The sequence below is a fragment of the Stegodyphus dumicola genome, chromosome 4, assembly GCF_044657685.1.
Source record: "Stegodyphus dumicola isolate Sdum_Otavi_A_Nest chromosome 4, ASM4465768v1".
In the NCBI taxonomy this organism is placed as follows: domain Eukaryota; kingdom Metazoa; phylum Arthropoda; class Arachnida; order Araneae; family Eresidae; genus Stegodyphus; species Stegodyphus dumicola.
Genome location: NC_140771.1, coordinates 37,441,663 through 37,468,631, shown reverse-complemented (window position 1 = coordinate 37,468,631; position 26,969 = coordinate 37,441,663). Strand labels below are relative to the sequence as shown.

The 26,969-nt window shown below is 32.4% G+C and overlaps 1 long non-coding RNA gene across 2 annotated transcripts; it reads left to right on the top strand.

Moving 5' to 3' along the window:
* The first annotated feature begins 762 nt into the window (after positions 1-762).
* Positions 763-26,385, top strand: LOC146997524 (uncharacterized). 2 transcript variants are annotated; one of them, XR_015040627.1, is made up of 2 exons: positions 763-908; positions 25,262-26,385. It is a non-coding gene; the product is annotated as an uncharacterized LOC146997524 (long non-coding RNA). The 2 variants fall into 2 exon arrangements; XR_015040626.1 differs by lacking the exon at positions 763-908 and adding an exon at positions 19,180-20,041.
* Positions 26,386-26,969: the final 584 nt, after the last annotated feature.

Below are 26,969 nucleotides of genomic sequence, written 5' to 3'. Positions count from 1 at the left end.
ACGAACCGTCTGGCTGCATGGGTGTTTTCGTGGTTTCCCCATGTGTAATGTGTATATGAGCCAGTTTCCCTTAGAAACTCCTCCATGAAGGCATCCCTCCCCTTAGGCAGATAGCCCTCAAGGCTTTGCTGTAAATAAATAATCTAATCCAAAAACAACATTAGGGATTTATTGTCGATTTGGTCTGAACTGGAAAAACCTATTAACCGTCATTCTCATCTCAGTCTTCAGTTTCCGTCTGCAGTATAAGCACACATAAAGGAAGGTGAATTTATGAGTTAACTATAAAAATGGAAGTAGACAATGGATTTGCCGATCTAACAATTGCAAAGGAAGTACTCTCTTAAGTACAGACGAGTATGGCAGAATTCTTCGAAGTCATTGACTAGAAAAAAATCATGTATGCATAAGAGATGAAGCATAAAACAGGTTGCTTTAAAGGATATCAAAAGAATTAACAGTCATTCTGAAGACACATAAAATTTCTTTCATTCTGTAGATCAGGAATGCACGTGACTTGCGAGAACTTTTGATGTGGCCGTCATTACACATCTGGTCCGTTCTCAGTCTTGTGAAATCAAGTGCCAAGAGGGAAAGAAAAATTCAAATTTCAGTTGCGCCACATCCTCAAAGTCGCAGCCGACATGCTGTTTCACAGTAGAAGTTGTGCGGCAGCATTGCTGTCAGTATTTCCGCCTTGGTTATTGATGTCATGTTGGGTTGCTTCAGGAACTGAATGCTGCATTTCCATTCCCTGATCCATGTGAATACCTCTGCCGCACAATATATCTAGTTATTTTACACTGGCACCGTCAATTATTTGCCACAGCCTTCATGAAACACACACCAGCGAAAACAAAGAATTTTCGAAGTTGCGCTTAAGTAGCTGATTTGGTCATTTCATACAGGTATAAAAAAATATTCCCTTCTTTATATTTTAAACATTAATTTTGATGATTTTATAATTACACTTATCATGCTATCTTATAAGCCGAGAGAAAACAAAATATCTGCAATCATAATTTTAACAATGAAATGGAAAAGGAATATTTTTTCATGAATTTGTAGCAGATTAAGAACAGATGCGTTTGTTTCATTCAACAGTTTCTGTTAAAAAAAAATCTGATGTGTACACCACGACTTCCTTGTACGGAATATTAAATTATAAGCATTTTTCTTGCATTTCATTTAAACTTATTGGATTGAATTAAATCTACTTCGCCGACAGCGCATAAACCACAATAGAATAAATGCATTCTTTCTTTAAAATTCACTATAGTATTTGTTTACAATAGCGACACTCTGGCGCTAGATTCACTTAACAGTATTAATAATTGTATAACAGTTAACTTATACAATAATTATGTAACGGGAACTAAGTTAACTGTTATATAATCCAATAATTATATAACAGTTAACTTATATATTTCGTTCATATTATAACTCATAATGCACAAAATTTATATCATTTAAGGAATAGAATTATCTAATCGTTGCCACATGTTCTATTCAAATACTATAATAAAGCTAAAATGATGTATAAAAGAAATTAAGCAAACAAAACAAAGCAAAAAGAAACAGTTTTTCACAGACGATTGAGTATTTTTCATTTAATTAATTCAGTTCTCACTTTGCGAGAAGGCAAAAATACATAAAAACTCAAAATATCTATATTAAAAATTATGATGTAAATCTTAAACACGAAAAATCTTTCCTCGAAAAAATTCCAGAAAGATTTAAGCATAATTTAATTGGCAATAATAAATGAATGCGTTATCTTTGTTGTTGGAAGCTAAGTTTCTCTAGATTGTCAACAAATCCACTAGTCTCCTGTTTCAAATGTAAACATCAATGGCCGCCATCAAGAGGAGTATTAGGCTTAGCTGCACTTAAACAACTTTAAAATTGTTGATAATTCTAAAAATATTGCATAGAGATTTACTAAAGGCATAAAAACCTTAACCGGAAGATAAGAACAACATAATTCAATCATTTTTTTTAAAGCAAAAAATGTACAATTTACAAACATATAAGAGTAAAGAAACTGAGATCACTGAGCCGGGTAACAGAGTGGATATATATATAAATATATTTCTATACGTTTGGTGCGGCCCATTGCAACCAAAATACGAGGTGTACATCTACATGTTATAGCAGTCCTACATACAAAATTTCAACGTTCTGAGGCTACTCGTTTTTGAGTTATGCGAGATACGTATGTACGTACATACGTTCGTACAGACGCCACGAAAAATTCTCTTCAGAATTAATTTTAAAGCGGTTTTATTTTATTTTTATTTATTTTTTTTTTATTATTTATTTTTTTTTTGAAGGAAAAGAGTATTTTATTCTGTCTTTACGTACAGATATCCCGCAAAAACATCGTTAAATTGCATTCGATAGCGGTCAAAATGGATATTTTCGTCGAAAAATGCTGCCTGAAACTTTTCGCGATTACAATACTTCCTTTTTACTTCGTACAAGGAAGTAAAATAAAGCAAAATATTATGGTATTTTGCAACAGGCAGTTCAGAAAAAGTATGATATTAAATATCCTTTTAACAGCAGTCTAAGAAAAGGTAAAGAGATAATTGAAGAGCACATTTGTTTCCCAACAATCATTGTTTACAAAATTCACAAACAAAACGAACGCTGCTGGAATTGCATCTTTTAAGGTTGCACATAACTTGCAATTCACAAAAAAATCCTTTGAGAATGGCAACATAGTTAAAGTCAATGCTTGCTACAATAGAAACTTTATTTCAAGATGCTAAATAAGAATGAATTTAAGGCAACTCTCCAAGATGTCCAATTATCCAGAAATTCCGTCACTTGCAGAACAGAAGCTATGTAAGTAAAAGATGATTTACAAAAATGCGTTTTTATTTTAGAGTTAAAACTTTTAAAGTTTAGACTGCGGTAAATCAACATAATCTAAAATGTAGCTCAATACTTCTACTAGGATGTCCTTACAATTATTCAGTTCACGATTAAAGATGGTCTTACGATTACTCAGTGAAGGAAGATACGCTGTATTTTGCCATTAAAAGACAATACACCTAGACTAGAGTGGACATGTACCAAGCTATTAAAAACCACAAAACCAAAATTAAAAACTCTTCAAAAACTTAACAGACAACTTACCTGCCATGGTTGTTTCTGCTGTTGGTTGCATCACATTATATAAGAATGTTGCTGACTTTCCAAACGTTTTTACCTACCATTGCATCATACATCACTAGAAGTTATATACAGAAGTTTTACGTTACGAATGAGTGATTAATGTTCTAAAAATTGTAAATTCTGTTCGTGCCGGAACACTTCAAAGTAGATTGTTTGAAAGTATTGACTAATGAACTTGATGCTAAGTATGAAGCTTCTGCTACATTCTGAAATTAAATTGCTTAGTAACGGAAACGTCCTGCAATGATTTTTAGAACTTCTTTTAGAGATAAATCAGTTTTTAAAATACAGAAACAAAACTTATGAAGAACTTAATAATCATAGGTGTTTATCTGATTTAGGTTTTCATACAAATATAACAACTAAAATGAATAAACTATGTCTTGAACTTCAGGGAAAAAAAAAAAAAAAAAAAAAAAAAAAAAAAAACTATTATTGAGTCAATAGATGTATAAACGCACTTTTTTTAATCAAAATCAAATTTGTGGATATATTGCGTAACTTTTACCATTTTGTAAATCTGGAGAACTATGTCAAGAAATATAAAATTTCAAAATTAGATTTTTTGATTTTCATAAAATTCAGTCCATTACTTCATTCATTTCAAATCCATTTGCTAACACTAGTATTTCCGAAATATTGCCATAGATCGCAAACGCATAAAATAAAAATTCTTGTGATCTACTGATTTTCAGTCTGATCTACAATTAAAAACAAGGACTCTTAGATGAAGAAGAATATCCGCTCTTAACAGAAACTCTTCAAAGGTTAAACTGTTGCTTTCTGTTTTGAAAGTAACAATGAACTTGGTAAAATGTTTCAGTAACAAACTTGTTAAAATCAAAGTTTCGAACCAGGATACTAATGGACGAACATCTGAATTACTGCATGTTAAATTTATGCAATAATTCAGATCATCCTTGGACCGAGAAAGCAGCACAGCATCGTATATACCAGAGCACTCGCAGAAGATAGGCGGTGCCAGGTTTGACATTAAAATGTGCTTTTTTCTGTATTCAATTTATATCTTAATGAATTTGTAGAGTCTCGCTTGTTTTGGTAACGTAAACTACTCAATATTTCTATGCAGACTTAACTGATTTATCACTATGTCTAGATAAGGAAATGGAAACATATGAAAGGTGTAAAAGACCGTTTTATTAAGAACTCAATAAGCTGAGCAGAAGGCAGCCCTGGTGATTACAAATCAACTAGGATTTACAGCATAAACTCAAAAGTAGAATGTTAAATTAAACCTAAATCTAAGTCTTTTTTAGCCAAAAGCTGTGTAGAGATCTTTAAAGGTGCAAGCTGGCTCTTAGCATACACCAACGTGGCTGCACTATCAGCACTACTAAAGCAACGCCGTAGACAGGAATGCGTATCGTAGACGAACAACTAGTAACGTGGCCTTCAGCAGGCAGAACATGCTCTCATTAAAACGATCTCAAACCCTCACTTAAATACATGCAAACTAAATTTGCATTCTGTCAGGAGAATGGAAAGAAAGAAGTGACAGTATAGATTCGTAATATGCAATAACTGGTTAGTTAACATAAATACCTTATAAAATAGATAAATGCTTAATATAAAGAGTACATTTTTTCTTTAACATGTTTCACCCCACAGTTTTATAGTTCGTGCATTATATATATATAATTGAAATATCTCGCCAAAAGTTTTTAAATTATAAACTGGTTCGCTTCAAGTTAAAGGTTGGACACCACTGTTCTAGGAGCAGTAGATAATGTATGGTTAAGTAATAATGGGGGGGGGAACTTTCCAAGAAAGAAGAAATATAAATTTTCAATAATTAAGTCATAAAAAAGAACTAATTTTTATGTAATATTTAATTTTCTTTAATTCGATTTCCCCCTTAAAACTGTTGTGTGGTAGGGGAAAATAATTATCGCATTTAAATTTAGCTATATGAAATGTCTCTGAAGCCCTCTGAGAATTTACAAGGAAGAGAAGATAAAGGAAAACAGTATAGTCAAAAGTCTTTAATCCAGACTCGTAGGGACTTTGGCGCTTACGAATTATCGATTTTTCCGGATTATAGATCATCAGTTTAAATCTGGTAAGATGGCATGCAGAAATTATAAAATTAAAAATATGAAACTGTAATTTATGAAATAAAGAACAATTATGATCTAAAGGGTATCAAAATTTACAAAAAAAAAAAAAAAAAAAAAAAAAAAACTTAATATTTATTTGTTTACTTTATTAAACATTTCTTTCAATGTAAGTTGTTTAAGTTCCTTCGTTTTATGTGATAATACTTTCTCTTTAATTCTAAAAAACAGATATAATTTCTTGTTCAGTTACAAAGTTCCGCTGTTCAAGTCCTATAATTGCTGTGTCGAGAATACCGACTAATTTCAGAATCGAAATTTTTTCGTTTTCAATAACCTCTGTGTCACTTTCTTTACTATCGGAATGGAATTATAATGACGAGGAATTTGATTTAAATCGTATCAAAGACGGAGTACATCGAGATGAAATACTACATTTAGTAAGGAATTATAAGCCAAATAAAATAAAAACATCTGCCCTAAAGATAAGGATAGTGCTGGCAGATCAACTTTCAGTTCATTTCACGCCACGACGTCCCCCCCCTCGCAGAGCAGCGTGAAATTGCTAAACAGATTTCGGAATGCTTAGAGAAACAAAGGATATGCCTTTATCCATTTTTTTTGCAGCAATTCCACTTTTTGTTTGATGGACATCGAAACATACTTTCGCTTTGTAGATCCTTTCAGCTCCAGCATCGGAAATTCTATTGGACATAATCGAAAGTTCAGGCTTACTTTTATAAAATTGCTCTAACAGTCTGCAATTATAAGCCGGATCCAATTCGAAGGTTAAGGAACAACGCAATCTGCAACATTAACTGAAATAGATAATTAGATAATTTTAGCTTAGCTTATACCGTCCGTTATACATTAAACGCGCATGCGTAAACGTATTATGCGCATGCGTGAACGCATACGCATTCGCAGAAAGTTTGTAGCTTTGAGGTCCGGATTATGGGTGTTCGGATTAACGACTTTTGACTGTATATGTTATGGATGAGCATCAGATATCATACTGTCAAACTTTTTTTATCGAGTAAGGTAATAAAATAAATTAATATGTGGTCCCTGAGTATGATCAACTTTAATACCAAATATCTGAGTTAATTTGTTTTTTGTACGGGGGTCAACAAATGTTTTGTTTTTTATTATAACGAATATATATATATATATTTTTTAAATATAAGTATAAGGACAGGGGTGTTGTATGGAAAGTTAAAACTAATGTTTTATGTACTTTTTTTTAAATTTAAAAATACGAAAGCATAAATCATTTTTGTAATTGGAAATATATGTTTACAATGAAGGGTTACAAAAATAAAGACTGTATAAGAATTTTTGTGGTCACTCATTAATGTAGAAAAATTTTAAATATTCTTAGATTTTTGATCTAATCTAGGGAAATGTGTCTGCGCTAAATTTAAACATGAGAAAAAAATTAAGCATAGGTTAGTATGGATAATTTTTATAGTTCAGAATGATTTTATAAATTACAATTAAAAAATTCACATGAATATTGTAAAGTAAAAAAATCAGTTTCTGTTTGTTGTAATCAAAAGCCAAAACAGGAAACAGAAAGAGAGAATAGAGGGGCGGGGGCTTTTTCAGAAGCGAAAATGCGTGTCGAAAAATGTAAAATCTCTTAACTGCATTATAAAATGTAATATTTTCTAACGAAAAATAAGATTAAATTTAATTAACCTGATTAAATTAATATAATTTAAAAATCTGATTTTTATAATGACTTTGTGTTAAGAGCTTTCTGAATGCAGAGAAGTTTCCGTCTACTTTTTCATAAATTTTGTTAAATAAACTTAACACAGTCCTGCATGTTATTTGAGTTAGTAAACTATTTGAGTAGAATTCTCTGTTTTCCCAACTTATTACACAAAATGCTATACACAAAAACCAAGAAATATTGAATTATGACTCTAAGATATAAATTGTTTGTAAACGTTAACTGAAGAGATTTCCAATTCAGATATAAACTAGTGAATTTTAAATTTATATTATATGCTTTTTTATTATTTTATATGTTGCGTAATATTTAACAATATTAATACACAAATATTACAGCCAATTTCCAAATACAAATAATGCTAACTCCCATTCGTTAATATAATTTGAAAAAAAATCATTCCCTTTAAGAAAATTCAAGATGGCACCTGTTCGGTTTAATATAGCGCCGTCTTGTGAGAGAAGCCAAATTTAGTTGAGTTGGTTGTTGAATAGTGCTGTAGAAGTAACGAGAAATTGTGTACCCGTATGTATTCGCTACTCGGTGAACCAGTACTCGTTACTATCGTATCGTTACTCGTTACTTTCGGTAAAATCGATCGGTATCCGTATCTTGAGCCTATTTTATCGGTCTACGGCCCTAAAAAGGGCTTTGAAACGTCGCATTGCATTGAATCACGTGAGCTATTCTACCCCGCGGGAACTGGGTAGTGCTGCGATAGGGAGTTTTGCGTTGCAATTTTGGGTAGAAATAATTCACTTTATTTTCGCTATTATTTTTTGGTGCACTGGATTCATTATTAATTTTTCTATTGGTAGTAGGGCTTAGTTTCTAAAATCAGAAAGCCGTCAGGAAAACAGGAAAAAAAAATAAAAAATAAAGAAAGAAAGGAAATAAATATTACAATAATAACATTAATTAGTAATTAAAATAACAAAAAATTACTTATTAAAAACTTAATAATTAAAATAATAAAAAATAGTGATTAAAATAATGAATAATTAAAGTAACATAAAATTAGCAACTGAAATATAAAATACTTACAAGTACAATTTAATAAAAATGTAAAAACAAATAAAAATTAAAATAATGTTTTAATTTATGATGACTAATTAAATAATAAAGTAAAATACCAGATCTTGTCTTTTTAGCTTAGTATCGTTTCGTCCTATCTCATTTTATCCCCAGCTCGAAAAAGTGTTATTTCGTTCGCTGCCTTCCCCCACCAATTCCCTCTTTCCCGTTTCATCCGCTGTTTGAAAAATAGGTGTTTACTTTACGATAAGGCGAACGTCTGTTTACTTCAATTAAGATGGTTTAGAAGAGATGACTGTTTCTACTTCGACTTAGCTTTTGATTTTTTAATATTATTTAATATTTTATGCAGACAAATTATGTTGAGCAGAATAATGAATTTCAGACGTGTTCAAAAGGTGTGTATCTGAATATAATAACATTTTTGTTGTATAGTATCCATTTTTTTAATTTCACACATTTCTAAAGCAACAGAAGTACGCTATCACTATTTTGGCACACACATCAGAAACATGTATAATTAAGATTAATGTTACATTCCTTATTAAAAGTAATGGGTCCTCATTAAATGCAACCATTCATGCTTTTAGAGGACTTTACATGTGGTGGTCTTAAAAAGATAATGTTCACTAACAATGTTTGTTTATGTTCCCAAAAATAGAGATCTCTTAAAAGGTGACCTCTTAGAGATGTCGTAAATAGATGATTTGCTATAATTATTTTCCGATAGATAATGGAATTAATGTAATTTAATGTCAATAACTCGAGGAAGCAAGTTTAAATACGGTGCAACAAAAATACAGAAGTATTTTAAATGACGAAAATATTCATATTTTGTCAATGTCAAATTTAAAAAAGAATTAATTTTGGACAAATTATGAAATCTAACTTTTAATGTCGTCTTCTGGTTTCTATATTTATATCTGGCAAAGTTTTATACTTGTTATGAAAAAATAAAAATACAAGAAGTTTGAGTCCCGTAGGACAAAGATTGACCGGGAAATTTAGTTTCAAAATTTGCAATGTTTGATGCCATTTGTAACTTGCCTTTGGGTATCGCTTAATTGAGTTAGAATAATTCGAGGAAATAAGTTTAAATGAAGTGCAGAAAAAATAAGCATAATTTAAATAGTCATAGAAGAAAGTCATGCGGAATCCATATCAAATTTTCACTTTTTCATAATGACCATAAAACTTTCCCAAATACAAATACAGAAACTGGGAGACCGCATTAAAGATTAGCTTTCGTTATTTGTCCGTTATTCGTTATTTCGTTTGCTGCTTTACCCATTCCCTTCATCAGAACCGCTAATGACGAAAGGGTGAAATTTCCCCGATTCATCCCCTCTCCAAAAACTCCTTGTTGAGACTGTTATTTGTTGAGACAAGGAATGCTATATTATAAATGTCAATTTGCTTTTTACACTTAACAATAAAATCGATAAAAACATTCGCAAATGTATAGGTTAAGTACGAATAAGAACTTGAAAGAAATTTAGAAATCTATAAAAGGTAAGGAAAGTTTTATGTTACTTTATTACAGATAATAGTGAAGCACTAAATATTTCAATCAGTGTTATTTCATAATGCTATGAGTATACCTTTATTCATTTAAGAAATGGCCCACCAGCGGTCGAGCGGTAAAATCGCTGAACACTGGTAGTTCCGATCTGAGTTCGATCTCAGGCAAACGAGTTGGCTTCATAAGCGTTTCGTGTTTCTTTTCCCGTACCAGCTTACAAGCCAGCTTACCACATAGCATACGAGCCAGCTTTCCTGAGAAAGTGCTCTACGAAGGCATTTTTCCTTTTAGGCACATAGCCCCAGTGTGTTTTGTCATAATCAACTAAACCGAATCATTTAAGAAATATATCAGTTGATCACTGCTCAGTGTACATCTGCTGTTTGCTTATAAAAACATAATTTTTTGTTTGCTTATAAAAACATAATTTAAAGACGTTTCCACTATTTTGCTAATAGTTCTGGAAGGCTCATAGAATCCGAAATCATGTTACACTAACATCCGGAATTATGTTACACTAGCTAACAGAGAACTTAAGTCTGCTTAATACAACAAAAATCTGCTTGACTTGCTTTCGTGTCTGTGGGAAACGTAAGTATATGCAGAAATAAATATTAAAATCTATCACGTATATTTGTAAGGATGTAAAGCATACTGTTTTGGTTCACGATAATGATAAATGTGCATCATGTTACGACAGTTTTAAAAGATCACAAATAACTATACGTATGCTAGACTTCTAACAAAATTTCTGTTACAATATGAATATGCATTTATTATTATATGAGTCGTAAAACGGCCCACCAGCGGCCGAGCGGTAAAGTCGCTGAACACTGGTAGCCAAGTAAGTCCGAAGTTCGAATCCCGCGAACGGTCCGGCTACATGGGTGTTTTCGTGGCTTTCCTCATGTGTAACGTGTATACGAGCCAGTTTCCCTTAGAAAGTACTCCACGAAGACATCCCCCCTTAGGCAGATAGCCATAGTGTGCCTTGCCATAATTAAATACACCCATACACACATGAGTCGTAAAATTCAGTGTTCGTCATTTTTAGATTCTAGGTGTACGAAAAATTTTTTTTTTAAATTTTTGTTTTGTTTTTAAAAATTAATTCACTTTATAGCTTTTCTTCAATTTATTATAAAGGAATAGGAGTTTAAATTTTGATTTATATATAATATGATATAAATTCATCATTCATTAATAATATTTTATGTATAACAAAAAATTATCATTAATGTTCCAAATTTTAATTTTTTTAATGATTTGTCTTACATTTGTTGTATATTTGTTGAATGCATAGCTAAATATTTCAATTATACACAATAAAGGTTATGCAGAAAACAATTCAGCTGGCATGATAGCTAATTGCGAAAGAAAAATTAGAGTCTTATTGCTTTTAACTCTTAGTACAAGCAGCCATTTTTAAATTGACGTTAAAATAAATTTATTCTATGGTCTATTAGAAAATAACTATACTGAATCATTTATTGACGACTTCTAAGAGGTCGCTTTTTGAAAGAGACCTGTATTTTTGAGAACATAAACATACGTTGATATTGAACATCACTTCTTTAAGATGCCAGAGCAAATGCACAGAGCTCCAAAAATCCTCTAAAAGTATAGACGGTCACGTTTTAAAAGGCTGACTACTTTTAATAAAGCCTGTATATATTAATGTTCATTATACATTTCTCACATTTTTACTTTCTTTCAAAACAGCGATGCTGTGGTTCAATTGCTTTAGAACTATGTGAAACTAATAAAATGTGCCCTATGTTATAAAAACCTAATTATATTCAGATACACACCTTTTGAACATGTTTGAAATCTATTATTCTAATCAGAATACTTTGTCTACAGAAAACATTGAATCAATATTAGAAATCAAAAGCTAAGTGAGATTAAAGTAGGAAGAGTCATATCGTCTAACCCATTTTAATTGAAGTAAACAGGTGCTTACTTTATCGTAAAGTGAACACCCGTTTTTCAAACAGCGAATGAAAAGAAAAAAAGAGCCCACCAGAGCTCGAGTGGTAAAGTCGCTGAGCACTAATAGTTCAGTCCGGGGTTCAATTCCCGGCTAACGGCTAGCTGCACGGGCGTTTTCATTGTTATTCCCGTGTGTAACTTGCATATGAGTCAGTTGCCTTTAAAAAATCCTACACGAAGGCCTCCCTCCCCGTAGGCAATAGCCCTAGTGTGCTTTGCTGTAACCGAATAAACCGAAACTGAAAAAAAAAGAAAAAAAAAAAAAAAAAAAGGGAATTGGTGGTGGAAGGCAGCTACGAAACGTCGTTTTAGAAGAATGGGCTACATAACCAAATTTCTATCTATACTCTGGTAAACATTACATTATTTGCTTATCAAAAGCCTAAATTTAGCTAATGCTCGGCTTAGTTCTTAAATTGCAATTTTAGCCACAGCCCCCAAACAAGACAATGTCTGGTATTTTATTTCATTACTTAGTTATTCATCATTAATTTAAGAATTAATTAAATTTTCATTTGTCTTTAAATTTTTATTGAATTATGATAATAATCATTTAATATTCTAGTTGCTAATTATTTTATTATTGTAATAGTTATTTTATTTTTATTTATTTATTTATTTATTTATTCATCTTTCCTGATGGCCTTCCATAGAGCTCCAGCACTTCTAATTTTAAAAATTAAGTCCTGACTACAACCAATGATTGCGAAAATAAAAGTCAAGTAACTTATTTAGTGATAATTAAATAAAATAAAAGCCAAGGCTTTTATTTTCTCCTTACTTGGCTTTTATTATATATATATGTATATATATATGTGTGTGTGTGTATGTGTGTGTGTGTACTTTACATTTAATTATAAGGACATATATATATGTACTTTACATTTAATTATAATCTATTTGATATATATATATATATACATATTTACGTTTGATAGTATTACCGATTGCAATAAAAAGGGAGGTGTACATCTAGATGTTATAACAGACCCATATACAAAATTTCAACGTTCTATAACTAACCATTTTTGAGTTATGCAAAATGCATACATACGTACTTACACATCACGAAAAAAATCCCTTTCAAGTATCAACATAGAGTCATAATCATTAGTCATAAGTATCAGCTTAGAGTAAATGGGATTACATTTAACAATAAGTTTTTTTGAAAAAAAAAAAAAAAAAAGAGAGAGAGAGTCCTTCATTGTGTTCGTACGTACAGGCGTCAGCCCAAAAAATAATTCACATGGATTCCGTAATCGTCAAAAACGGATATTTCCGTTAAAATATGATACCCAAAAGTTTTCTCGATTACAATAATTACTACCATTTTATTTGATAGAAGGAAGTAAAGAACCTATATTAACCTACATATTCTTATATAAACAATACCTAAGTGCAGTATATAAATATTTCAAATCAATAAAATCTGACTATGGCACGCTCAAGGAAAAAAAAAAAAAAAAAAGAAGAATCAACTAAATTTTCAAATTACAAACATAAATAGCAATAGTAAAAAGCAAATACAAAATAACGCTTCGCGCTATCAAAATTGCTCATTTTCTTAAATATCAACAACTAAATAGTATTTCAACTAAAACACATAATGTAAACAAGAGTTTGCCCGATGCCCAAAAAAATTCAAAATTATCTATGAAAAATATGAGCGCATTGTGACTTCCTATTCGAACAGCATTCGTATTCGCATAGAAACCGCTTCATTCGTACTCGAACAAACCGCATCGCACGACAGATGCGAGTAACGAAATGAATTTGTGAGTACCGAATCCGTACTTCGAGTCAACCGATGTACCCGTTACTCAGTAACGAATACATGCGGTTTGCTCCAGCTCTATTGTTGAAGAATGTACGCAGCGGATCTATGGTGCATTCGCTCGTTCCACTTTGTGCTAATGGAGCACCTAACTTGTAACCTTGTACGTTATGTAAATAATTAAATATTTGTGTGGCCTAACTTAGTTAGTTTTACTTTGGAACCAGCACCAATTATCTCTCGTAACTCATCGCATTTTAATACCAAACAGCACCCTCAACAATACTTAAATATATCAACTAGAACAGCTTCCACTATTTGCAGGAACACCAAACATTTTGGAAAATTAATTAATTCGTTATCCGGCAATGTATAATTAAATCATTCACATGAATGTGCCGTAAGGAAGGAGCTCGAACGCTCATTCAGACAAGATGGTTTGATGCCATACAAATTAGGTAGGATTACGCAAATCAATCATTTGAGTGTAAGCTTTTAAAGACCCTACTTTGGAAGCTCCTTGGCTTTTGTGTTCTGACGTTTTGGCGGCAACTGCGAAGCAAAAGAATGGATATTCGAGTTGAACGTTTTGCTCATCATTTATTTCGCTATGTGTTCCACGAATTAAAAGTGCCAAAGGAGAAGATCTACCCCATCAATAATGAAATGGTGTCTAATGACTATACCGACGATATTGGATTTGCGGTTGTTACGAATGCGCTGTGCTTTAGAAGTGACATAAAGCATGCTTTCGATAAGAATCCAAAGCTGGTTATGGGAACCACAGATTTCGAAGATTTAGTGCGGAGGTGGTTGGACGTTTTCATACCGAAAAAGAATATCTTAGATCTAACTATGGGGTCATGTCTACTTTTCGCAGAATTTGCTATACGCAAATATAGCGAAGATGAAAATTTTGATCTAACATCAGTACCCAAATTGTGGGCGAGTTTCTTCATTGATAATTTTTTGGAAGAATTCAGCAGAAAGGAAGGCACAGAATTTCAGGATATCTGGGATGACCTGAAAAAAACAGCAAAAGATGCGCAGATAGTGGACACTGGCGTAAAATCTGCTCTTTCTGAACTTCAACATCCTTACGGTGGTTTGAAAGCGATAGATAATTTCAAAAATTTTCTTCCTCAGAGGCAGTCCAAGATAGAGCAGTTTGACAGTTTAAAACTTGGGAAAGGTCCTTTACAGCAAGTAGACTTCCTTTCACCAGTCCCAGGTTCGTCATATTGGGGTGAAGCATCAGGTTACGAATTGAATTTAAAGCGATCAACCGCCCTGGTGTCGGAAATTCCTGAGAAAATTGCAAAAGAATCTCCTAAAAAAGGGAGAAATACCTAAGACTCGGGGTGGAGAAAAAAGACCCTAAAATTTAACATAAAATTAGAAAAAATCAATGCAGACAGAAGAACTTTTAAGTATGCTGTGTCTCCCGTGACAGATTGAAGATTGTGACATTGAATTTTGATTTATCTAAATAGATAAGAACAGCAAGTTGCGGAAATAAGTAATCTTTTCTTGTGAAAAATGGTGCAAGTTTATGAACATTTACATATTGTAATTTCTAGTTCTTTATTGTATTTTTCAGAAAATTCTAATGTATTGCATTTTAATATTTTTAATGTTTTTGATGCTACATTTTTAACTTTTAAGCCTTTTGCTGTATCTAATATTTATCTTTCATTGCCCTAACTTTTCGTATGTTAAAATTTGAAGAATTAAATTTAAGTTAAAGCTTTATTTTATCTTGCATTTTTCATTTATTTGCTTTCAAATAATTCTATAATTTAGTAGTTACCGAGTTTATATGTTTATCAGTATCCTACTTTAAATTATTTTTAAAATCGATAATCTGCTCATTTCTTAGCTTGGGGATGGATTTTTTTCGCACCCTTGCATTTTCACATCACTAAGAAAATTGCGATCGAAATTTCAATTTTTGTAACTGTATAATAAGTAATTCCTTCTCGTTAAAATAGTTTATGGTACTGTATTGTAATGAGGATATTAAATTTATCTTTCAATGAAGAGTTTGTTGATTTTCGATATTATAAAAATTTTAAAATCGAAATTAATTTTTAAAAATCTTCGTTCATTTGGCATTCCTAGCTCTCGAGAGTTTTAGGTATCTGATGAAAATTGCAGCTCTCAGCTACATGAACAAAAAAAATCTAAGCAAACCTATGGTTGCCAAGGAGTTGCATTCAACTTTTAAAATATTCCCTTGAATTTCTGATTTCTTTAATGAATATGTTGCTTATCCAAATGTACGAGAAATTTTAATCTTAACAGCATGCAAAGCACTGCTTCTTAATTTCCCGATAGATTTTAAATTCTTCACACAAGAATTGTAAGACTCTGCATTAAAGCGAAGTTTGTTACAGAACGCCTTCAAAAATCAATTTTGACAATTTCATCATTTGTTCATACTGTAAGTGCACACTCATTTGCAGTCTATGTAATAAATTCCCATTTACTCCTAAATATCTTAAGTATTTACCTTCAGGTGTGCAACAAATCTTAATCAAGTGTTTCAATTAAATTTTTGTTTTACGGAACATTCATTTTTTATGTACTGAACAGTATTGCAACGTCATCTCTGAGCTAGGCGATATAAGCAGTTGCTTAAGATACCGAATTTCGGAGGGCACTAGTTAGATTGCTGTAACAGGCGAAAATCAAAAGTACATTTCGCTTTGAATTGTTATGCTTCATTAATGCAGGATGCCAACTCTGTCATGTTTAGAAGCTGACAGTGTTGGAAATGGGCACTATCCAATAGTACAGTATTTTAAATTAACTTCGAGAATTAATACAAATATTATGTTAACCTTTAAGTGGTATACTTGGAAATTAAACTCTATGTTAATTTTAAATATTTCTCCAATACCTTAATTCAAGAAAATAACCAAGAATGTAGTCTTTATATGGCATAAGTTCAAGTCGGATTTGAAAGCCTCAGGATACACATGCTTTATTTTAAGCAAAGACTTAAGTCAATCAACCATGCAATAAAAAAACAAATTGGCAACCCTTGAGGACCTCTTAAAACATCCCCGTGTAACAAGCATACGATTCTTGCCCATGGTACTCGCAATAGTTAACAATTGAAAGAGCGTGTTACTTGCATGAGGTGGATATCACGGTTAATAGATTTGTGATCACTGTTTTATTGTTGAACTGATAATTCCTAACTTGTTTCTCTTTGGATAGAAACATGAAGGGAATATACATGGAGTCGACTGATGAAATTCGGGATTATCATCGAAAAGATGCGTGATTGTGCTCTTTATACAGCCAAGTGAATGTTTAAATTCTTGTTTCAGATGCATTTAAGCAGCTAAATTTTTCAATCGTGTTATTTAGCAACTTGCTTCTTAAAAGCTTCCCTAGATTAGTTTCTCAGCCATTGGTACGTGTAACCACAAGAGTACAGGAAAGGTCTCTGGGATACGAAGAAAAGATGTGACTGTAGTCATTGATGGATTAATTGAGCTTACAATGAAAAGCTGCTGTATCGGTTAATACTTCCAATCCAAAAATTTCATTATGAAGAATCAAACTACTTAAAATAAATCTGAAATAATTTAGAAAGCTATAAATGCTTAATTCAGTTTAAGTATATATTCTTTCTGCAGGATCAGTATTTGTCGAGAGGGCTAAGACAACCAGTCGATAACACAATTAGTGCATTTCAAGAATCTTTACATCATTACATTGATCATCCACTCACTCATTTATTATTCTTGGAGATTTAATCACTTGCACTGTGAGTAAACTTCACAGTTGCGGTGCCGGACGCTACAATATAACAAGCGGTAAAGTGTCTCATTTATGTCGCTCTGCATCTGCGAGTGCAATCCAGAGCTGTAACTCAAGAAATAAACAATTTTGTTGTTAGGCGACATGTGTACCACGTTATTTTCATTTTTGCAATAAATGCCTATCGACGTTATATTCACGTCGCTCACGGTTTGAGACAAAAGCATCTCGACATACATGGCGCGTCATTTTAGCCCAAGTGGTTAAATGGCAATAACTCTTTGTAAGGAAACCAACAAGTAAATTCACATGGTAAACAAACTGAACAGTTGGTTGATGATCATTGTCTGTATATACTAAATATTGGAAATGAGACTTTCTTTTCCCAACCAACCGAGTCATTTCATGCAACAGATATAGCTATCAGTTCTCCCTCACTGCTATCTTAGTTTTCACTTAAAGTTAGTAATGTTCTTTTCAGTTGTGATCATTTTCCAGTTTTTTTCCTTGTTCAAGGATATACCTCCTTTGGAGCTGACCTGTCATTTTATTTATGATAGAGAATACTGATCACTTTTATCATTCCTAGCTGTGATTAGTCAGGAAATAGTGAATAATACAGATATTGAAGATGCAGTGACTGTGGTAACTGACATCATCCTGCAGGCAACTAAACTCTCGATTCCTAAATCATCATCAAGGCTTCCTAAATCATCATCAAGGCATCAAGTATGCAAAACCATGGTGGAGCAATGAATATAAAGAAGCACAGGATGCAGAGAAAACTGTGGAATGTTTCCTGCAAATACTCGGGTCTCCAACTTTCTGACCTATAAGCAGGCTAAGGTAAAGGCACAAAATGTCAGATGGCAGAGCCAGGGAAATATGTGTTGTTTTCTGTGTCATCAACAAGTTTTGATACTCTGAGAAAAAGAATTTAAGAATGTATTAAGAAAATGTCAAAATCACTCACTTTCTGTCTTGATAGTTTGATAAACAGCAGGGAAGAAACTGCAGATAGTATTTGTGAGGCTTTTGCTTTTGTGTCAAGTAAACCATTTGTCCCCATTTTTTTTCCCCCCCATCAGGTACAATCTAAGAGAGTTTCTGTCAAATTTAATGAGCTCAACTGTGAAAATTATAACACAGAATTCACAATACTCAAGATTCGAAGAACTCTTTCTTGGATACATAAGACAATTACAACTCTAGATGGTGGGAGCTATAAGTATGTTAAAGTTTCTAAACTACTATGTTAAAGTTTGTGTCCTGTGAATCATTAGTTGCCCTTCTTACCCCTTTTAACAAAGTGTAGAAGAAGCATATTTTCCTAAATATATAGAGGAGAGCTTTAGTTATTCTCATAGCAAAACCTGATAAGGAATCTTGTAATAATTCTTGCAATTATAGATTGATAAGAATGAACCTGCTGCCTTTGCAAAATCTCAAAAAAAAAGATACTCTCATCTAGCTCATCACTGGAGAAGAATGATTGCAGTTCTTCATATCAGGGTGAGTTTTAAAGAGGTAGGTCAACTTTGGTTAATGTTGTGATATTTGAGACCTTGCTGTGAAGTTGGGAGGAAACACCTAGTATCTATTTTCTTAGATATAGAAAAAACATATGATAAGGCTCGGAGATGTGACATTCTCCATGACCTTTGTGATATTAATCTACATGGTAATTTAGCTGTCTTTAAAAAATAGATTATTCCAAGTAAAGCTTGGTTCTCTGTTCTCAAAAGCTCAAGAAAATTCTATCGAGCACATGGTGGGGAGCTGACTGCTGTTCTTTGCTCCAGTTCTTTGTAGTGCTGTAATCAGCTCCAAATTAGATTACACCTCTGTGGTGGATGCATCTTCATGTCAATCTGCATTACTAAAGCTTGATCCTGTTTACCATCAGGCATAAGACATTTGTTTTGGAGCCTTCCAATCAACACCTGTACAGAGCTTGTACGTAGATTGAGCCTTCACTTCATTTAAGGCATGAGCAACTGTCTCTTTGCTATTATTTTCCTGTATATTCTTTTATATGATTCAAATGTCCTTTTCCAAGCTCAGCCTTCCTAGATTTCTACCTATTCAAAAAGATCTTAGTCATTAGTTGAAGAATACAGCATTTCTGAGATGAAAAGCAATAAATTATTTTCAAATTCCTCTTTGGGATGATGTAAAAATTGAATTTCTTAAAGTTTTCAAACATTTTGAGAACAGCTCTAACGAGGTAATGTAAATGCCTTGTTAAAGCTTTTTAGATCACAGAAATTAATACAACAGTTATTTGTTTACCCAAAACTTGTGCCCAAAAGTTCACTGCAGAGTTTTTCTGAAGAAAACAGTTCTTCTGTTTTAGAAGTTCTAAACTTGAGTAGAGGACCACCAGCGGCCGAGCGGTAAAGACGCTGAACACTGGTAGTTTGGTCTGAAGTTCGAATCCCACGAACAGGCTGGCTGCATGGGCCTTTCGTGGTTTTCCTCATGTGTAACGTGTATATGAGTCAGTTTCCTTTAGAAAGTCCTCCACGAAAGCATCCCTCCCTTTAGGAAGATAGCCCTCGTGTGCTTTGCCATAATTGAATAATCCAATCCAATCCTAAACTTGAATAGTGTCTTAAAGAATGACCATTATGACATTATATACTGCTATGTGTCTGGACATTCGAAATAAAGGGTAAGGGTTTCGAAATAAAGGGAACTTGCAGATATTACAGCAAAGAATTCTGTGGAAGTGTTCAGCAGACCTGTTCCCTTTTTAGACATAACATCTGATATTAGACAGAGAATTTTAAACAAATGGAAGCTACTCTGTGATGTTCAGCTAGTAATAAGTTAAGACGTTTGAAACTTGGGATGGAAAGCTGGAAGAGTGCCAGAAATCGAAAGGAGGATGTGCTGTTAACCCATCTTAAAATCGATCACTCGCATTTACCTTCTAAAAGCAGAGAGTGAGTCAGTGGGTCCTAATTGTGATATTGTTCTGTCCGTTTGTCATTTTTTAATACGTAGGTTGAGGCAAAAGTCATGGCAACTATCTTTTTTCTTGAAGATACCAGTCCGGTTGAAAAATGTCACATATACAGACGAAAGGACAAGGTCTTAACTACATGTGTGGACAATAAATAGCACTAAAATATCGTAACACACGAATTTATTACAGTAGTATACAGGGAAATATAGCCTTCACCGTGCAAAAGAATGATAACACAATACACATAAAGTTGATATGACAAACCTGGGCCTAAAGACACTCAATGTAGTCCCCTGCTACTGTCACCACACGCTGCCAACGATGTGTGGAGGTGCTGAATACCATCAGCCTCAGCATTTTCCACACCATGTATGAATTGGGTCATCTGTTGGCGCACAGCATTAGCAATGTGCTCTCGTGTTGCAAACCGTCTGCCACGTATTGGTTCCTTAATCTTGGGAATGAGATCAAAGTCACAGGGCAAAAGGTCAGGAGAGTATGGTGGGTGCTCCAATTCTTCCCATCCCCTCGCCTTGTCGTGCAGAATTATTGCACTGTCCACAAGATCCGGACGTTTATCCTAAATGCCACATCGCACCTGGAAGTCCCTGCAGTACTGTACGGTCACTGTTCTGACATGAGGAACAAAGTGGCAAACAATGACACCCCTGACGTCATACGCGACAATAACCATCAATTTGACTGGGGAAGGATTTTGACGCTAGCTCATTATGCAATATCCTGTGGACAGTGCGTTTCTAGATGCCACTTGCCCTCTCTAACTCCAGTAATGTCCATCGTGTGTCTTCATCCATGAGGTGCTTGATGACGGCACGTGCCAAGTCGGTCTGCACACTCACCGGTCATCCCGAACGTTGCTCATCACTGGTTTACACACGTCCTTGCTGAAACTTTCCTACCCACCATGCTACTGTATGATATGGTAGGGCATTATTCCCAAGGGCTTCTACTAATTCACTGTGACACTCCTTCGCATTTCTCCCTCGGAGAACGGCTATTTTGATGTAAGCGTGCTGCTCAACACGGGTTACTTCCATCTCGCACGGAACTCACCAACTGACTGATTTCAGAGCCCTCCCTACCACAGAGCCATCTGTTGTTCTGCATACAGTCTATGCCTGCAGAACTTCTACACAACACATATATGTTTTGTGATCCATTCACATATCTACAAGAAAAAAATAGTTGCCATGACTTTTGCCCCAACCCTCGTAGAATATCCATATTTTAACAGATTTTGATTGAAGCATTTTAATAAATATGACTTGCCTCTTTACTGTATAATGGGAGAAGAGGTCGATACCATTTATTTGAATACCTGAAAGAGATGGGTTTGTATTATGGGTTATAAGTTTTGGATGTATCTACCATGTGTTTGGTTCAAATAGTCTTTCAGGCTAAAAGAAAATGTGCCAAGAAAATCTTCTACTACTAGCTACTACTACTACTCGAACTGCCAAACCCCTAAGCAATTTTATGTAGCTCACAAAAATATTTTAATTACGAATTTGTTGCAAATACAAAGATTTCAAAATCAAGTTCAAGAGAGAGACATTTTCATTATAAATTGAGTTAACTAATTTACAGTGTGATACAAGTCTTAATCAAGATTTGAAGATATGGATTTTATTAACTTTTATTTGTACTTGACATATTTTATAATTATTTGTGAAGAATTTTTTTTTTTCCACAATTGAAAATTAATAAGAAGGAAATCTGATTTACCGATGAGCATCTACAATCTGTGATAAAGACAATTTCTAGTATTTCTCTCTAAGGCTTCAAATTTTATCAAAACTGAAATGCCATTAAGTGTCAAGTCGAGGAATAAAAAAATTTATAGTTATATACATACAAATATGTATTTTTATTTATGCATAGAAACGAATTCAATAACTAAGGAAAAGAGACTTAAGTTTGTCATTATTTATTCTCTAGTTTTGTTCTGCCTGGAAAACTTTCTCTGAAAAGTTAAGAAAGTTTTCATAATTTCTTTCAGCTTAAATTGAACTAAATTATTTAATGATTATAGTAAGTCTGGAACTTTTAATTGTCAAATATTTGAATTACAAAGTGTAACCAATATAAGTGTCTTGCAAGTACCAGACTTTAAATTTCAGATACAAAAAATAAATATAAGTTTGAATTTTTTCCGAAAAATGCTTAGTAAACAACATTTATTTTAAACGATTTTCATTTTGTTAAAAAAAAATTCGAACCCGTCAGCTGTTTTTCAGGTTGTGCATGTGGCCCACAGGCAATCTAACCTTTTTCTAAATTAATGTATTGTATTTTTACTTGCGTACAAATGGAAATGTTATTTCTTCAAGTTTTGTATGATCCCTAAATATGATCTTCAACTTTAAAATGTAATATGTATGAGAGTCTTTTTTTTTTTTTTTTTTTTTTTTTTGTTGTTGTTGTTATATTTTTAAGAATGTGTAGGAAATTTTCTCATTATGGACTGAAGGAGTGTATAAAAGATTAGATTTTGTAATTTTTATGAACTTAATTCTTTTTAATTCAAAAAATGGAAAAGCAAAAATATCTCCATCATTTAAAGCATTTTTGTAATTGGAAGTATTGTATTTATTCACATATTTTCCCCTTTTTTTTTATGATTTTATCATACAAAAATAGAGGGGAAGAGATATGCAAAGGACACAGTTACAGAAAAAACATAACAAATGAAAAATATTCATAGATAAACTCTTGGTAATTATCACAATATTATTTATTTAACTCTCTGAGCGGCCAGGGTTTTCGCTAAGAAAGCACAAATTTCCCAAAACTACTATGAGAACAAATTATTTTTTGATTTTAATGTAAAAACTCTCCTGGTTGGTATTTCATGCCTGGATTTGTTTTCTTTTGATATAGTGTCTTAATTTCTTTGATATATTTTAATATGCACGTATATATACATTCTTACAGATATCAGAAAATATATTCTAGGCCGTATATGTACGCCCTTGCTGCTTAGAGGGTTAAAAGAAACCTGCATTCTAATCAGATTAAAAATTACTAATGACATTAACATTAAAGTATCTAACACAAGATTTTCATTTATGCTTCTGTTTTAAATCTCATCCACTTTTATTGTTGTTCACTGCTAGCTACTCTTGAGGTCTGAAGTTGTTTAATCGTGATGGAACTGCTATCAAGTCTGCTGTTTGCTAGTTGTCGCCATCATCAATATCGCTATTCAGTTTATCTTTCCACCTGCAATGATCTTCAGAACTGTCCAGAACACTAGATATTCCCTATTTTTTTTAAACTTAACTATTATTGTTTCATCAGTCAGAGCCCATGTACCCCAAATCCATGAACAAATCAATTAGTAAGATCAAAACAATGTCTAAATGAACAAATCTGTTTTAAAATTATGGGAAGCTTGCTTTCTGAACACCTTGAAAAAGGAGAGAATTACGTGAAGCTGGGGAATATGCCATTAAATGCACTATGTGTCTACGACCAAGGGTTTTGAAAGTAAAGGCACTGTGAACTTAGTATATGCAGGATAGTATAAAAAATTTTTACCAATATATGAACCTCTAGTGGCCTATCCACTCAACTAGTCGAAATGAACTTTTAGATATTGTTTGAAGGTATGCATTCAAGATTGTGATGATTTAAAACAACAGAGCTCTCGCAGTTATGGTTGCAGTAAAGAAATTCCAAAATTTTCAGATGGTAACACCCACTTTTTTCCCTGGGCAAATTTATTAGCACATTGGAAAACCTTAAATGACAATGGAAAGATACATGTATGACTATAAAACATTTGCAAAGAAGAGCATTATAAAGGATCAGTGATAATAGAGAGGAGAGAAGAAAAAACTGTTTTAGAATTAGAGGTTTTCAATGTGTACAATGTTTCAAGATATTCATCTCCTGTAAATTTGCACTTTCATAGCTGTCACAATCCGCTGACCTCACTTCGGTGGGGTTCTGGTTCTGGAATTATCTGAAACCTTAAGGTCTACAAAATAAGATCTGTCAGAACTGATAGATGCCATAAAATGTGAAGTTATACAGATTCCTCTCTTGTGTTGTTTATGGTCCTTTACAGTACTCTTCTTTGCAGATATTATATGCTGGCAATTTTTGTCATACGGCTAACTTGCCATTTATGGTTGCCCACCAGTAGTCGAGTGGTAAAGCTGTTCAATACTGGTAATTCGGTCCTGGGTTTGAATCCCAGCATATATGTCATGTGTATGTGAGCTAGTTTCCCTTAGAAACTCCTCCGCAAAAACACCCCCCCTTAGGCAGATACTTCTCGAGTGCTGTACCATAGTTAAATAAACCAAACTATATATGGTTTTTCAGTGCCATTTGGTGCAGGGAAAAAGGTGGGAACTTTAAAAAAAATTTTCATTAACCATAACCATGAGAAGCTGTGTTATTTTAAATCATTGCAATGGAGCGCACACCTTCAAAAAATAATATCTGAAATTCATTTCGATTGGTTGAGCAGCTAGGTGGCTAGGAGTTCATATATCGGAGGAGATTTTTTTATAACCACCCTATATATGTATATATTATGGTTTGCCATTTATTTAAAGATGAGAACATAATATTTTTCAGAACAATGTTCCTTGATCTAGTGCACTGAAAAAAAATTTTCATGACTTTATGTGATCTGCATATTTTAAAATGTATGCATTTTCTTGTCTATTAAAATTTTAAAGACATGAAATAAAATATTATTGAAGAAAATACAATTTTCAAAGCAGAGGATGGAAATGTTATTTTCATTTATTAGATTTTGTATATTTTTATGTTATAAATGCATTAATGAAATTAAGCAAAACACTAAAATAAATTAGTTTGTTTGATTCTTGTAAGATTTTCTTAATTTGAAATGCAGTTGTATTTTAATAAAATCAAATGTACTTGATCTTGTTTATCTTTTAAATCTGATGGCTTTTTTATGATTAATAGTTGAATGGTCATCGAAAAATACAGTATGAGGCTTATATGTACTTGATTATTTACAGGAATTTTATCTTAGGGGAGTATGTGATGTGTTTATCTAATTTTTAATGGTTCTTTTGTAGTCTGAGAACTGGAATGAACAAAGCAGATTGAAATGCTTATTTATAATTTCTTTTATAGATTTGTATCTGAAATTAAAAACTATGGACATTATAAACATTGTCTCTTTTTTTAGATCTCGATTGGCTTGTCAAATAATTGTTACAGAAGCTATGAATGGTTTAGAATTGAGTCTTCCTGGAGAAGTAAAAGATGCTAGACTGCTTTCTTCAACCTATACCAGTGAAAAGATCAAATAATTACAACTAGAGAGAAACGTTCTAATACCATTATTGTACAGTCTTGTTGAATAAGAATGAGGTTTCTTTGAGGAGGTATCAGGATATAAAATGCTTAGATATTTTAAAATTAAGTGCTGTAATCCTCTTATAAAAATATCAAAATTGTATGGCATATCGGAAGAAATCTAAACATTTATTACATACTGAATGAATTTTCAATAATGTTATTGGTGCACTGTAATATCTATTAGCCCCTTTTTTAAAAAAAATTGGATTTTATTATTGAAAAATTCATACCTTATATTATCACATGAACAGTTCTTTTCTGTTGAATATGCCTAAATGTAATGTTATATACTGTGATATAGGAGAGCATCTCATACCATTCTTAACATTTTAAATTCACTCTCAATTATGCTGCCAAATTTTCTCATGTTTTATGAATAATTTTTATATTATAAATGCTCAAATATTCACATTATAAATTAATATTACATCATTTATAATTTTAAATGTCACATTTATAATAAAAGTAATTCTCAAAATGGCCAATATTTCGTCTGTGGTATGCAACTATACAGATGTACAATTGCTTTTCATCAAAAAGCATTTGGTTTTAGGGGGGGGGAATGTTTTATGCAACATTTAGTAGAATATATATGCAGCTATATGAATTAATATGCAACTTTTAGTAATAATAGAATCATTGATTTTAAAGTTGCAGAAATGAACATTTTAAAATTTCTTTGTATAGTATTGCAGCATTATTAAAAATATTCATTACTAGAAAATGTGATATTTAATTTCTGAATGTAATATTCGTGTGAATATTCAGATTATAAAATACATATTTTAATTATTCTTACATTCTTTGTTATATTCTTTTGTATCAAGTTTGGAAATTTTACTCAAAAAGAAAAAATATATTTTTGTAAGTTATTAAATATTCCTTTTTTATATTTTATCTTGTCTAAGGAAATTTTGTACTAGATGTGTCTATAAAAATACTTTTTCTACATATTTGTTTATTTATTGCATTCCACAGCATTTATGCATTGAATATTTATTATTACAGTTCAGCTATTGAAGATCTAAATACAAATGCCATTTTTTAAAAAAATATTTGCATATTATGGGCATAAAAGGTTAAGAATAGTTTCTGTAATTTAACCACTGAGCATTATGCATATATAATAGAGAGAGAGTAATACATACAATACAATTTGACTATATTTATGTACTTTCATACTGTTTAAAAGTATTGTTGCATGCATACAGGTTTGTAATAGATTGAATGCGCTCTGAACTGATAATAGCTTGATAAAATTTATTTTACCAGAAGGAACACTTTATGTCTGTCTTTCCACAAAAATACTGATACTTCTCTTCACAGTGTCACAGAAAGCAATCAGTAATTACACATCAAACTACTAAGAATTTTAAATGCAATGCAATGCAAAGTGCATCTAAAGAGTAAAGCTCTCATGGAGGTATCTCAGTATGCCCTAGTTAACCATGAACTGAGATATGATGTTCTCTCTAACCGTATATAGTTATACCCCAGCCACAGAGAAATCTTTATTACCTTCCATTTCTCGAAAT